This window comes from Varroa destructor, unplaced genomic scaffold, assembly GCF_002443255.2.
Source record: "Varroa destructor unplaced genomic scaffold, Vdes_3.0 BEIS01000007.1, whole genome shotgun sequence".
Classification (NCBI taxonomy): domain Eukaryota; kingdom Metazoa; phylum Arthropoda; class Arachnida; order Mesostigmata; family Varroidae; genus Varroa; species Varroa destructor.
The window spans coordinates 24,826,275-24,841,742 of NW_019211460.1; the positions used below are offsets into that span (position 1 = coordinate 24,826,275).

A 15,468-nucleotide genomic window follows, 5' to 3' on the forward strand; every position below is an offset into this window, starting at 1 on the left:
TCGTTTTAGATTAGCCGATAAGCTACGCTAATCCCCGTGGGTCCTGAAGAGACACGTACATGCTAACTAGTATCGAGACGACGCGTCTCCTCACTTTCCTACGTACTCCCAAACCCCCCTAGCAACGTTCTTCCTTCGTTCCTTCAAATTCCCAAAAGACTGGGACATGGAGCACACGAATGATTCAGCAGGGGTCGGCGGACATAAGGAGGAAATACATTGCTCTGTCAAGCCCTGTTCCAAACTGGATTGAACCGGCCTTTCGCGACGCGGAAGAACCACGCCGGTTAGAGTACGAACGCTCCGAGAAACGAGGCTATTGTTAGTCCTAAATCGTTGTCTGTGTCGACATTGGCATGTCAACTAAGATAGCTATTAGCTGGTGCTTTTCAGTGCTAGCTAGACCTGCCACAAGATACGGGCGAACTGCGCTTGTCACTCCCTAGCCCGAGCCTGCCTGCCTGCCTACCTACCTGGCCGCCCGATCGCATACCTAACTTCAAAGTTCTGAAGATGTGTTCATTCTTTAGTCCGTTGCTTAGTCAATGGCTTGCAGTTACTAGGGTTAGTTTGTCTGGTTTGGGTTCACTAGCTGAGTGCGAGCAGGTTCTCACTGCTTGAGAAAGCCGGCTCAAGCCCCCCACTTGCTTGTCGGCCTCGTTGCCTTTTTCGCCTTCATGCGCTCATAAGTTTTGCTGAAGCGAACAGAGTTGACCCGGATGACGACAACGGCGCGGACGAGGACGACGACGACGACGTTGATGAGAACAAGAAGAGCGACGCGGCATCCACTCGCGCAATCATTTGCACTTACAATGATGCCGTTATCGACGCCCACTCGCCGAACCGCTTTGCCCAAGGAAGCAAAGATGTAGAGAAGTTTGTTACCAGGATTTCTTATGCATGACGACGCCAAGCGTCACAACGAAGAATAGAAGGAAGCCTTTGGTAAACTTTTTCTAGCAAGATAAACAGACCTTCTCAGCACGACGAGCGGATTATCTGTCGCGATTCTGACATAACTGAAGACTACTGCTACTTCTATACTGTTGTGCTAGTGTTGCGGCTTATGATGTGGGGTTAGGTTGGACAGAAGCAGGGAACAGGATTTACCAAATGGAAAGAACGGTGGCAGGTTTCTATTCTCTGCCAGACCCAGAAGAAAAACAGCAGACCGCCTAACCAGACAAAGCTGTAACAGCAGCCCACAAAGACCCGTGAGCAACGACGATGCAGTAACTTCGAGACGAGCTGCCGGTCCCCAAACCAAAGCTGAGTCCAAACCCACATAGATGTTACAACCCGCTTATCTGTCGGCCAAATTGGCATTCCGCTACGCCACGGCGATGTTGCTAGCCGGTGAAAATGGCGTACGGGTCATAGAACTAGTGGCGTGTGCTACAATGCATGAACTGGTTCTGGCACCCTGCCCTCTGCAGCACCCACCGATGCGAGAATGGATGCTAGACAAGATGGACCAGGCCGGGCCAGGGTATGCGGCTCTTCCCTGGCACGAATAACGGAGGCGAGATGGCACAGCAACGGGGCGACAAGAATGGGGACTGTGGCTGGTGCTCAGTAGTTCGCTAGTTCGTCCGCTTTCCCGTGGCTGACTGACGCTAAGGCATGTCTTCATCCGCCATCAAACTCCATCATGAAGATGAATAGATGCAGATATGGCCCTATAGGAGCAGCCGTTGCTGCTGCCATACTTGCAGCCGGAGCCACGCGCACGATCCGCGTTCGTTGCCCGCCATGCCCATGTGCCCGGAAGTGCGCGCCTTCAGCCGCTACTAAGGGCCGTGCTTTCCTCTCCCCAGCCCGCCCATCCGCTTCGCTTCGTGACAGCTAGATTGAAACGAGCTGCAACTATCGACGGCGGCCAGTCGGTACGCGTAAAAGCAAGAAGAGGAGTAAAGAGTGAGCGTGAAACAGTATAGAGAAGCAGGCAGAAGCTGGGCTTCTCCAAGACTGGCCAGACTGGCGAGTTGGCCGTCGCACTGCTGCATTGCAGGCCCAACCAAGTCGTCTAGTACCTCGAAGCAGAGCGTCGAGGTAGAGGAGGAAGAAAACGAGTCGGGAGATAGGGAAAAAGACTCTAGTGAAGAGTACGCCTTTTCCACATTAATCACACCTAATGGTATTTATTATTATCATATTATTGGTCGGTCCGTCGGTCGCTTGTTCCGACAGCTAGTCCCTTTCCTTCATGGAGACCTCACTAGTCTATGCATCCGTCCGTTGCCTCGCTTTGCGTTTGGCCCATTGCTGGCAACGACAGTAGCAGCAGCAGGCCGTCTTCTCATCGCTGCTTCATCTATCTGTCCGCTAGTGCCCGCTGATCTTGTTCAGAGTCGAACTGGTGGAATAGTGAAATGATCGTGGGTACAGCGACTGATGCTGCACCTCCGCACACAAACCGAGAGAGAGCAGCGGGCAGAAGCAGGAGAGGTATGAAGTATGAGATAGTACGAAAAGAAAGCAGTGGACAGCAATAGCCAAGCAGGGATATATCACGACAGTGAGCAGTGGAGAGCGAGATCTCCTCTTAGTCGTAGCGTAGCAGCAGTTGTACAATAACGCCATTCCCGGTGTATAATAGGACGGTCGTCGTTGAGCGACTAGGGTAAGCTGAAAAAGTGTGGCGGTGGTGGGTAGAGGCTTTATGAAAATTTGCAAGTCTTCTTTCTCACTGCACTCTGCTCGTTTTGTTGGGCGGCCCGCTGTTTGCCAGCTCGCACAGCGTCAGACTTCCTAATTCTCACCAGCGACTGGCCGGTTCTGGCGGCAATGGCGGCTATATCGACAGCATTAGAGAAGCAACTCAGTTGTCTCCATCAGTAGTGCCACTGCTGTGCCTGCTTGTGCTCCTCGACCCAGCCTCATCGCTCCGACGCTGATATACTCTGATTCCCATGCCATTATATCACTACAGCAACTGACTTACTGCCAATAACACCCAGTAAACAGTCCTGTACGTAACGGCAGATGGTAATGTACAAGTAGGAATATTAAAGAAGTAAGGATCGCCACTAGTGACGATTTGGAGCTGCACTTGCAAGTGTGTAAGAGCGTCTTGATAGAGTGTCTGCTGTGAACCTTTTGTTGGCCCTACGCCTTTTCATAAACGTAATCAAATCTTTCTAATGTCTTACCTATAATATTTTACTCACATATATCCTCTGTGTCCCTTTTCCGCATCTATCAATGAATGAAGCGAATCAAGGTCGACAAGCTTAGCCCATGATAACAATAATAATAATATGACCACCATACGTATGTAAAGGTCTAAGTTAATCCATTTTCTCGTAATAAATTAATGTGACATTTTTTTAGGGTACGAATTCAATGCTATACAGGCAATTTCTGCTTAGGTGTCCGCTGTGTTTACTTTAAGTAAGACTATATGTTTACTTAGATAAAGGCAATCCCCTTAACGCTTTATATTTTATCGAGGAGTCGAGGTCCCTCTGGTCTCTTAGTTAAAATGCTAACTGGCTACGTCATTATGACGACTGCGACGGGGCGTATCATTAAGAACAGCGAAAGACAACCCACAATAATCAACAAACGTCTGTATAACAGAAGATGCGACATCCTTCTGTTTAACGCTCGGCTTTGATACCGACTATTATAATTTTGACAATGCGTCGGAAGCAACTTTGGGGTAGTAATCAGCTAGTAAATCAACGATTGTGTGGAAACTCGGTGGTTGTCGATATAAGAAAAAAAACTGTAAAGTTTATACCTGTTATGCTATTAGGGCCCTTGGTTTAGACCACATGGGCTCGTTCAGTGGTCGATGACTGGCTAGCTAATGGCACGGGTCAATGCGGTGGCTTGACAAAAGGGAGCAGTCCATCGAAACTTATGTCCTGGCTACTATCTACGTTTTCCGGTTGTATCGCCCCTCAGCAGTATGAAGCACCGTGAACCCTAGCCACCTTTCCCCCACTGACCGTGATCAATAGGCGCATTCCTTACCGTCTAGCGGCTAACGTTAAGGTTCACCACTAGATTCTCCTGTTTCCAGTCTAATCATGGTTGAAGAAACCCCACGAGACTCTGTTCTTCCTAAGGGTTAGCCGCTAGTCCTCGATACGGGCTACGTATGGCTTTCTACCACTGGCCACAGGGACTGAAAAAGGGGCCAGGCGCACATCTATCTCCCCTCCACCGTTTCGTTGGAATGTGATGGCGACCGTGGTCAGTTTGTTCCTGCCAGGAATGACGTTACTGGCTGGCCAGATTCAACCGGCCAATATTTCGATAGCATCACTCAGACAGCCGGTTGCGCCAGAGGGACAAGCAAAAGGAGCATCAGCAGCAGCCACATCGATATCACGATGCTACAGCTGGGTACTATCCATCCAGTATTGTCACTTGCGCAAAAGTTCCCCTCCATCCAATCTTCTTTTCTCCCAATCCTCGCTCAGTATCTTTGTTAGGTCAATTCACTAAAGGTCCAATACAGTTCGCCTTTTCTTTCAAGACAATTTCCATTTAGACCTAACTGCTGCTACTGCGGCTATCTAAATCTCGCCTCGGTGATATTTGAAGCAGTTGGTCTTCTTTGTTTTCTACTTCATCTGGTTCTTCCATCTTTGCAAATAAACCTAAGTGCCTTCACCAAGTATTGTTATTCGTACACTTAATTCCCGTTCCTCAGCGAACTTGAAGAGGGATTATTTATTAACAGTCAGCTTGAGGTTACCTAGAGGTCATATACATGTTTTTTTTTCGAATAATTCAGCTATAGCATATTGAAGCATGATGACGTCTAAATTTCTCGTAAATATCCTTCGGACGGTGACAGTTGTACGCAACAAAGCGGCAAATTACTAGCATATTAAAGATACATCAGTGCACTATCGGCAAAGCACAAAATTTATTTAGAGAAGGAAAAGCTCTGAGACAAACCATGAGGCCAAGAATTGATCGACATTCTGTCCGCTTGTGCCCTATAATTTGACGATGTTTTGCTGTTGTTACAGCCACCGCTGCTGTATCTACTTATACTTCTGCCGTTTTTTTGTACGTGTCGAGCGATTATTTCTCTATATAGATTTGTTGCGTTTGACCTTCACGTTTTTCCGAAGGCATGAATTAACAAAAGTTCGTGTCGCGTCTTATCGTCGTCGTAGTATGTTCTCATGGCAAGTCAATGAATGCTGAAATCTCTACGATCGTACTAATGTATTGTCGCATAATGTACTAGTGTTGTCGCATTGGAATTGAAGGTGTGATGCCATAGCGGTGATATAAAATCGATCAGTCTAATGAATTCCCTGCTTGAGTGCTTAGATTCGTCCGCGACGAGATTAGCCCAAAGTGTCTTTGTGTGTGTGGTCGTGTCTGGGTGGTATGAGGAGAAGGGGGCGTGAGAGAGAGAGAGAGAGGGAGAGAGAAGGAAAGGCGGGGGAACAGCAAGAAAGAAACCGAGAGAGTAAACGAAAGAAAATAAAAAGGTCTTCTGTCATTTGAGAAGCTTTGCATACGTTTAGCTTGCTTGCCTGGGCGACAGAATATAAAGCTAAATTCCATTGTTTAACTAAATGTTAGCGAAGAAGAACTATCATCGCTGAAAGGGACTCACCGTCTGGGGCGAATAAAAGTGTGTAAGGCGGTTCAGACAAATGCAGACTCATATACAAACGAGCGGACATATTCACTTGTACCCATGTACGCACGAAATAATATATGCATGTAAACGATTAAATTCGCCCGAGATACGCAGAGACTAATTCATGATACAGTGAACCCATTGATTCAGATTGAACCCATGGTACAGTGGACCCACATGCAAAATAGAGAGGGGGACAGCTTAGAAGGCTGCAGATGTCTAGCAAGCGGCAGCAGAGATGGCTGTTACAGTTACGGTCGCGGCTCATGGGCAAAGTCACTAGACGGCGAGCGTAACCGGAAGCTTCGAAGACAGCTGAGGGTGCCATGCGCAAACACTCAGCTTTTGCTGCTAACTAGGCTAAGCAAACTTATGCGTGCTCCGTCAGGCTCTCCAACCGCAGCTTTTTTCTCGCGCTGCCGTGGCCTTTTCCCCTTGAGTTCACCGTGCTCCGGCTAGATCTCTTCCATCTTTGTGCCTCTTAGTCGGCCTAGCTGAGAACGTAGTGAGCCTTGGCAATTTGGTGTACAGAAAACGTGGTCGGAATCAGATTAACGCAATAATGGTGCCTGCTGTCGCACAAGTTGCTGAAAGGCAGGAAAATTGGCTTAGGGGTTGCTTCTTCTGTTGCTGTCGCTGTCCTAGCTGACATTCACCGGCTCCAGCTGCTCGCTCTGCTGCTTACCGTTTTGGGGCCATTTCCTGCGCGATGTAAACTCCGCGGTGTAAGTGTAAGCGGCCCACTTCTACGAATGTGCCCTAGCTCTGGGGTAGCAACGGCTTGGCCCCATGGTATTTCGTAGTTGGCGATATTTGCCGGCTCCAAGCAAAGGGTACGTGATCACGGGCCGTTTCGAAATTAAAGCCTTGAATTCGGCGTTTCGGCTTGTGTCCAGTCACTTAAATATTTATTGTTATAATCACAGGCGATATAGTAATCTCGCAGAAATGCAATGATACAATTTTGTATAATTTTTAACTACTATAGGTTCTCTTGTAGGCTCTTGAAGGAGACTAAAGGTCCAGGAGCGTTCTTCCATGAGTCTCGTACCCAAATCGTCCGTAATCATGCGGACTATCATGCATCCTTCTATATCTGGCCAAACCAAGACCAGGAGCGGCACCATCATACCCACCGATTCTATGGCTGCTACCGAACGACCGGCCGAACAGAAAAAGCCAACTTTCCCTTTTCGGCTACTAACACTGCTCGCAAGGTGACCACCCTCACCAGCACTTGGGTGACTCGGGCGTGATGTGATTCCACTTCGTTAGCAGGGGCATGGAAGCAGTAAGACCCCTCTCCCTCTTGCAGCTGCTGGATTTATCGCAACAGCCATAGCATTATATGATAGTATTCTACGAGATCTAATTCAGAAGCAGGAATCGTAGTGTCGTCAACAACCACTCAGCAATGCCCAGTTGAAATCAGACTTCAAGTAAAAGACATAGCAATCGACTGAACGCAATACATATGAGCTCAAGCTAGCAAACCGTCATAAAGTGGTTCGTAAGGGGTTAGAGGACGTTCGCACAAGCAGTTCGTGAAATCGGACAGTTGTTATCGGCACCGCAGCGGCTGCAGATCATTAAGACAGGTATGGCAGCACGTAGTGCGGTATTAGTAGGGCAACAGTCGAATTCAGATACGTAAAACTTCAAGCTTGCCGATCCGGTTTCCGTTTGCCCTGCAAACGTTACTGTTACAACAGTCATCGACTGAATCAAGCTAGGAAAATAGGGTAGAGATCCAAAATGATTCGTGACGAAGGTGAGGTATTCAATCGCAGCGGCAGTTAGAGGAGCGACAACAACAGCAGCAGCTACGCCGAGGCCGTTGTCATCAATTTTTGCATTTCTGTCGCAGCCACCAGGGAGATCAATCCCGAGCTCCTGGATCAAAGCGAACAGGAAATGTCAAGCTAACGCACTAGTGATCCTACTGATTTCTTGTTTTTGCGAATGTTAGAGATCCGAAACGTATATGTAACGGCGGTGCTGATAATAACGGTTCGGCCTATGCAGTGCAACCCGCTGCAGTGTCTCTTCATTTCGTTACTACGTTTCTCCCATCGTCACCTGTCAATATAATCTTTGGCTCGACACTCACTTCATTCGTGCAGTAGCCCTTGCGAAAACAAACCGATACGTTCGGTGCATGGAAACCGCACAGGAACGCTTGTTGAGCTGGCAGACTTTCAGACTAGCTAGCTTTCGTTGTTGCGATTTTACTGGAAGTGGATGATAAGCAAGGACATCAGTCCTTACCTCGTGAAAAATCTACAGAACGAACAACTCGCGTGGCGACGCCAGTGGCAACAGGTAATAAAACGGCTGCGCGTAGCAATTGGTATCCCAGAGGGAACGCATTTCGTGCGGGGATGGCGAGAAAAAGACGCTGCCGCTGGTAGTTATCATGGCGGGAAAGGCGCGTACGGGAACTTCTGGAAATAAAACTCTATAAAGAAGAGTTTAAACTTGCTCATTTGAAAGGCGTTCCTATCCTGTGCCCCTAAGTCAAACGGAGCCAACGTTCAGCGTTTCCCGAACGATGATCAAGCTTAGTCACTCAAACTGTGACTTCGATAAGCACTGGCCTTAGCAATTGCCCGGCAGGTTATAACGAACAAGATATAATCATGGTTTCACATCAAAATCAGGAGGTCATTAGCAGTGCTTTCATATGATACTCGATATAGCGGATCACGCGTGTTCGCGAGGGCAGTCTGAATACCAACACCGAAGCAAAACTCTATGATAGGGTTATGTTTGCTACCGTTGATAAAAGGCAAATATTTTATAATATAAAGATGCTCAGTGTTACTTTTGTACGTTCATTATTTACCTAAACACAGAAATGAACAAGACTTTGTGAAATAAATAGCAATTATCATCGTCATTATCTATAGACATTATTATATTTATATATTATATGTCTATATACATATATAGCCCCTTTTTCACAGTTCGCCGACTGTTGCATATGTAGACTTTTATAATAGTAAAACAGACAACACTAGCACATTACGAGATGCAGATGGAGGGCAGAGGTTTGAAATGTAAAAGCCTGCTTTTTCTGCTGAACGAGCTGGTGGTGGCGGCGGCGGCGGCGGCGATAGTATCCGCCCCCTTAAACGCAACGCTGCCTGGCTAGCGATAGCAGCTTGATCGGGTCAGCGATCTGAACGACCGATAGATAGCGCACAGAAAGCAATGGAGAGGAGTAACAGAAGGCCGAGGTAATGCCTAGATTGTATACACACATTGATACTCCGCTTGTCTAGCAGCAGCCGCACCGGCATGGCCATCGATGGCCGTTCTTGCCTAGCGGCAGCAGGCCGACGACCACACGACCGACCGGCTCTAGCCCAACGATAACGACAATGACAACAACGAATAACACTCAATGAATGTTTCTTTCAGGCGTTCAGGAGCGAACTGAGTGGCAGTAGCTTTAGGAGCAGCACCAGTGGGCGGGAACCTGTTTGGCTAAGCGGACGGCAGACGGGAGTCAAAATAAAAAGAGTGGAAAGGCCCTTTTGCAAGAGCAAGGATGGCAGCACCACTGGAGCGTCGTGAGCCAGTGAGCGCCTGGCCTGTGCCTATCAGGCAGTCCCTGTTAGTCTCGGTACATGGTAATATTGAAAAATAGTGGAAGCTAGCGAGTAGAAGATATAACAAAGAGAGATCAACAGTGGCGGAGCAGCAGCAGGCATCGACATCGCGTGAAGAGGAACAGCCAAACAATGCTCCGGATATATCAAGCGTAAAGGACGAACACGACTGGAAGGAAGCTAAAGGCGACAAGACTAGCAAGGTGGAGCGGAGGAATGAAATGGCGTTGATGGGTGTCGGTCGGAAGTGGGTGTGATTGCAGTAGTAATATCGATCTCGGTTGAATTAGCGAACTTAGTGGCAACGCCGGACGGGACGAGTTAGGTCGACTGGTAACCTCCGTCTATCTCAGCAATCTTTTTGGTTTTTTCTTTTCATACCTTTTTTGTGATCTGCTGTCCATTGCAGGCTCAGGTCGCATTGTAGCAGGGCAGGACGCGACAGGACCGTGCCTGCCACTTCGGGCGACCATCATGACCGTAATTATCTTGGCTGCTTCTAACTTTGCCGTTAGTGCCTTAACGGACACTTGGAACAAATGGTGCGCTGCTCAGTCGCCTGCTTCTAGTACTACTGCTTCCAATTGACACAATTTGTTTTTAGCGGGGCAGTGAAGCTTACAAGCGACAGCGAAACAGGACAGAAAGGAGTTAGACAAGCAGAGAGAAAAGGCAGAGCGCACGCGCGCGCGAGAGAGAGAGACTGGGTGCAACAGGGAATGATGGCAGGAAGGGAAAAACGACAACATTTATGCTTAACGGGACAATGGCCATGTATTTGGTATGACTCAGCTCCGTTTTACTTGTACAGCATCTTGAGAGAAGCTTGCTTGATTAGCAAAGAAGCAAGAGATAGCATGATCAGAACCGATGAACCGATGTATATATTTAAATATAGAACTGGTGGGGACTTTCTGATTGATAGCTGTGTGGATAAAAATTTAGTAAGGCACCATCACGGGTCGTTTTCAGCGAAAAACTCGCGCAACGAGTTCCTCGGCGAGTGAGCATTAAACGATTACAGGCAAAAATGACGTTGTTGTTTCAGGTTAACGAATTAATGCTTATGTTACGGTTTACTGGCTAAGTAGTACTTGGTTGGCTTGCGCTCGAGCGCTGTGTCTGTAGCTTATATAGTATAATATAGGAAGCAAGACGCTATTCTCCCGCCGTGGACATGATGGAAACGGTAGCAACGCTAGCAGTCGTAGCCAATGCGCTGGTGGTCAGAGTAGTTGTTGTCACCAGGAAAGATGATGCCAACGAAGTGGCCGTAGGGTGGCGGCACGCACAGGCAGCGATGACAGCCATGCTTATGCCTGTACGATACAGAGCTCCGGATAGCGGTACAACGATTATCATGGCACGGATCCTCTAAGCCATCCATGATCATATGCGACAATTTGCTGCCGAGTAGAATAGCAACAGCCTAAGCAGGTGCCTTGCTGGCAGTGTTAATGGCGAGGCAAGCAAGGGGCATCTCATGAGTCGCTCAAGCTGCTTGCCCGCCTAGCAAGTAGCTTAACGTTTGCAGGTAGCAATAGTTAACCGTACTCGGTTGTTGTCTGTAAAGCAAGAAACTAGTAGGAGCGAGCTGCTGGCACTGAAGACTGCGTTTGATGTTCTTTTCGCTCTATTTCGAGAATTATGTGCTGTTTGCTTCTAAACGATGGGACACAACTACCATTAACCTGACCATTACTACCGGTCCTCTAATACGACGCCAAATATGCGATAACTAAGCTCTAACTATAGAGTAGATAGCTGCTGTTAAAATATGGCTTTTCGACGTTGATGTTGCTGCTTGTGCCTGCTAGCATTAGGCGGATGGATGAGATTCACTGCTGCTAAGTTCTTGATCGCTAAGCTCCCTCCTTTCTTTCTTGGTAGCAGTGTTTTTATTTCCCGCGAGACAAGGCAGAAAAAAGTGCCATATATTTCTAGTGCCGTATCAAGTTTGTGACGACGACACCCAGCGACGATGACTAAGCGTCTCGAGAGACATCGTACGCCGAGACACGGACAGCAAAAGCTCACTCACAACCGATTCGACGATGAAAACAGCGTTGCTCCTACCTAACTAAAGATAGGATACGGTAGAGTAGGCTAGGTTATGTTAGCAAAGCGACTACAACATACAAGTACTTTTTAGCACAAATAAGAGAGGATGCCGTCGTAATAGAGGGGCCTACCACAGGCTCATGTAGCAACTCCGCCTGTGTGTATACACGATATATGATCGACTGCGCGAGCAAGCCCCAAAGTAACCCTTTCAGGCGTACGCTCTTCATATCACAGATACGGATAATCATCTGTAAATGAGGTAGCTGCATTAAGGCTCGAAGGATAAGCCTAGCAGTAAGTACAGGCAAAACGCCTGTGTTCTAGCTGTGTGAACAGATAACATGATCACTCGCATCGGGAGGTTACGAATTTTATCAAACAGAAAAAGGAGTGAAACAAGAACATAAATCTGTCTAACACATGTTGTTGATGTCTGGAACAATGAAGATGCTTCTAGCAAGGGAGAAATGAGTACAGAAAAATATAAAGATGACGATAAAACGAGAACGACAGAGATAATTAGGGTAAGATTTTAATTACAGGGCACCATTGACCCGAACATCCTGCACAAAGCCAAGAGACGCTTTGCTCAGTAAACTAAGTTTATTGAATTACCGAATTGTACCATTTGTTTTCGGCATTTGAAAAGGGAAAGGAACCGCTCCACTCTATAAACCGTTACTATCCGTTTCGGAGCAGTGAGCTTCCAGCGCTTGATCCTGTTTAGTCTGACGAGGGTGGTAGAAGGTACCCGTCGGAATGAAACAGGCAGTTGGAAACGCAAGTCAAAAGGCGCTCGCGCGGTAGGCCCACTGCTATCTGCTACATGGCGCAAAGACAACGAGCCTTATGAACACACTGTCTGTACTAACACGACTAGCGTCTGACCGGATCATCCACTTCTTCGTCGGTTCGAATGATGAGTAGCGAAGAAATAAACGAAGTTTTTTGTACCAAGTGGATTGACAGCTGCCGCGGGCTCCGACGTTTCTCCAGCCAAGTACCGCACTACAGTGCTGCTGTTACTATGACGAAGTAGCCTGTCAACAAGCTGGAGCTTTAAGTTTACCCAGAATCCTTTTTAGGGCAAGATCTAAGAGCGTATCGGAAGAAAGCCGCATCGAGAGGCTGTCGCCTCTTTAATAGAAAGAGATATCACCAGGACCAGCGATCTCAGAGTCTAGTGGCTGAATAAGGACTGGCAGTAGCTAAGTCTCCTTAATGGCTCAGTCGTAACGTGTTGGGCTGAGGAAGACGTAAGGTGGCTTAGGTTCGATACCGAGAGATACTTCGTTTTAGCGATGGAAGCCAGATATCTAAAGCAGTGTTTAATGCCGGTATTAAAACGTTTGTTCTAATTTTTCTCTTGTATGTATAATAATGCTGCGATAAAATTAACGATTTCAACATAGGAAGAAGAAGAAGACTAGACAAAAATGCCCGAAATAGGCCTCAAGCGTAAGACGCGCTTTGAAACACATGCACATCACTCAACTGCTAGGTGTGGAAAAATAATAAAGTAACTATCATCTTATTAAGTACACGGTTCTGCTACGTCCTAGTTCTCTTCGTTGTTGTCCCACCAGAAGTATTCCATCCAGCCCTTGCGTTCGTATCCGCGAAACGCCATTACACTCTGCTTATTCATCGAAACGTTCTTGCCACCACACGACTGCTTCTGTTGACGGCAGTCACTGCCGACGCTGTACTGTTCACCCTTTCCTCTTCGTCTAAACGTCTCTTTACAAGTTCTAGTTAGACCTCACAATTATCGTCAAGTATGGCAGCAACGACATCAACAATAACAGTCGATGTATTAACGACACCGAGTACAAGTTGAAAAAATGGTAACCGATTGAGTCAATCAAGAAGAACGAAAACGAGTCTTGTCACGAGAATGGGACGAAGTGTTTGTTCATCGTTAGCGCGTGGGTCGAAAACGACAGAATGACGTCAAATTTGATCGGTCATCGCCGATCAAGCTGACCCTCGCTTCTGCTCGTCCTGACGAATCATCGTTCCGCCAGAGAAAATAACAACCCACATGGGTCACAGCAGCAGCAGCAGCCAACGCTACCATATTTAGCGCGCACTATCAACGGGTCTCTCCGACTTGAGTCAACTTTCAGTTGGTTGATATTTTGTACAGTCGTTAACAAATGCTCCTCTCACACAGTAGCTGGCCATTGTTAATGAGCGCGTTGCATCGTGCCAACGTCGGACGCAGCAGAAACAGGATGATCCGTAGGGACGGCGACTTTGGTCGCCGCAACAGCTGTAAACTTTTGACAGATCTAATGCATCTGTGAGAATTGGTCAATTGTTATAAAAATGTATAGCAACGATGTGATGCGGACACGACGTGAAAAGTATCAGCGGCGGCAGCAGCGGCACAAAAGTTCGATCCCTCTACTGGGCGATTGGCCATTGTCGACGGAATTCATCGTTCATCGACTGGTTGGTCATTTTGCCATCAGATCGTTTAGCTTTATGAAATGAATATGATAAACAACAGCGGATCGCTATCCCGTAACGACATCGACGACGAGCAAGCGCTAAAAAAAAAGGTACTTTGCCAATTGTGGCAACTTATGAACCTCAACGATGAGTATGGTATATAACGACGCTCGAATAGACAACAGCGGCAGAGGCAGCCGCATGGACAAACTATATTTCACTAACAGCCCTACTCCTCCTATTATCGTGCAATTATACATGGGTGGAATGCTGTACAATTTATCAAAGTGATTCCTTCTCGATAATAGTTGACAGTGTAGTATAATCTCTGTTGTTTCGCTTTTCCCTATTCTGTGTGATGGTAACAGACCGAAGGCTGAAGAACTCTTCGACCGCAGACGGCCAATCAATGCTAGTTCGGTTAATTTTGCTATGACAATAATGCATTTCGCCTATCGCGACGAGTGATCGTCAATAATTATCAAGAGACATTAGATTACGGTCATAATCGCGGCATAATTGTCAAGAATATCTTCACAAACATCATACATATCGTCGTCCGCGATAATGGCAGGTCGTTTCTTGTGGGGCGCATTGCTAGAGATTATCGTTTGTTAGTTGTCTACCGGCATGCCTGCCCCGTAGAACCTAAATGCGATTGAATATCCAATCCGCAATTTCAATCGCTAGCCACCCACACATAAAAAACGAGATCGACGTGAAGCCCAGCCACCCACTAGTGATCACACATAGAATATATTCTAATCACGGCAAACGGTTCCAACTATGAGTGCTTAATAGGGTCTTTAGTCTTAGAATTGCATCATAATCGCCGTCGTCCTCGTCACCGTGTCAGCTGATAGAGAAAAGAGAAATCCTGACAACTCCTACGATATTAAGTGCGGGAAAGGAAATCGCTCAACGGGACTTTCGTTTTGGTCACGGTTTTGGCTACGCAGATACTATTAAAATGCGATACCACATCTATGCTAGAGTCGTATTTCTCTCCCTTATCGCCAACAGATCGGCTATAACGAGCAGAGACAGTACGAGCTAGGGAAGTGAACGTGTAGCAGAACAGGTGATCAGTTCTGAACAAGTCACTGTCCTCTACGGCAGATACGTCTGCCGATATCAGCTCGAGTTGAGCGGCTTCAAACATGTTCAGAGTCCCGACACCTGCAGCATCACCAGCGGACCAGACCATAACAACGGACAAAGGCGTCGCCAACAACGTATAAGAACAACTCTGGCCATCGTTATCATCATCGGTTTCTCGCCGTCGATTGTTGTCCTGCCATCGTCGCCGATGCCGCCGTGCGGTTGCGGGGCAGTGAAAATACGCAAATGCACCATGCCCCTTCAGCTGTACAAACTTCGCGTGTTGCTCGTTGTTGCGTTCGCGTTCTATTGTTATTTTCTGCTTTTGCGTCACGTGGTGTGTGTGTGTTAGAGTAGTTGTGCTCGGTTTCGAATTTGATATAATTTTAATTATAGATCGTTATTGCGTTGTCGCTGCCGTCGCCATCGCCGTCGGGTAATATGGCCGCCGCCAGAACGTGGAACTATAATGCTGCCACTGCACCGGCCGTTGCTCTTTCTATGGCTTCTAATGACGGCGGCAATCATTACCTTCATAAGCATGGCCAGCACGGGAATGCCTGGATAGCTACAACAATAGGGACTGTGGCCTGTGAAGGATGACAAGGC

General features: G+C 47.3%; 1 protein-coding gene across 4 annotated transcripts in view; it reads right to left on the reverse strand.

The window, feature by feature from the left end:
* LOC111255035 (uncharacterized) overlaps positions 1–15,468 on the reverse strand; it is a 564,494-nt gene that overhangs the window by 290,637 nt on the left and 258,389 nt on the right. The window lies entirely within an intron of this gene.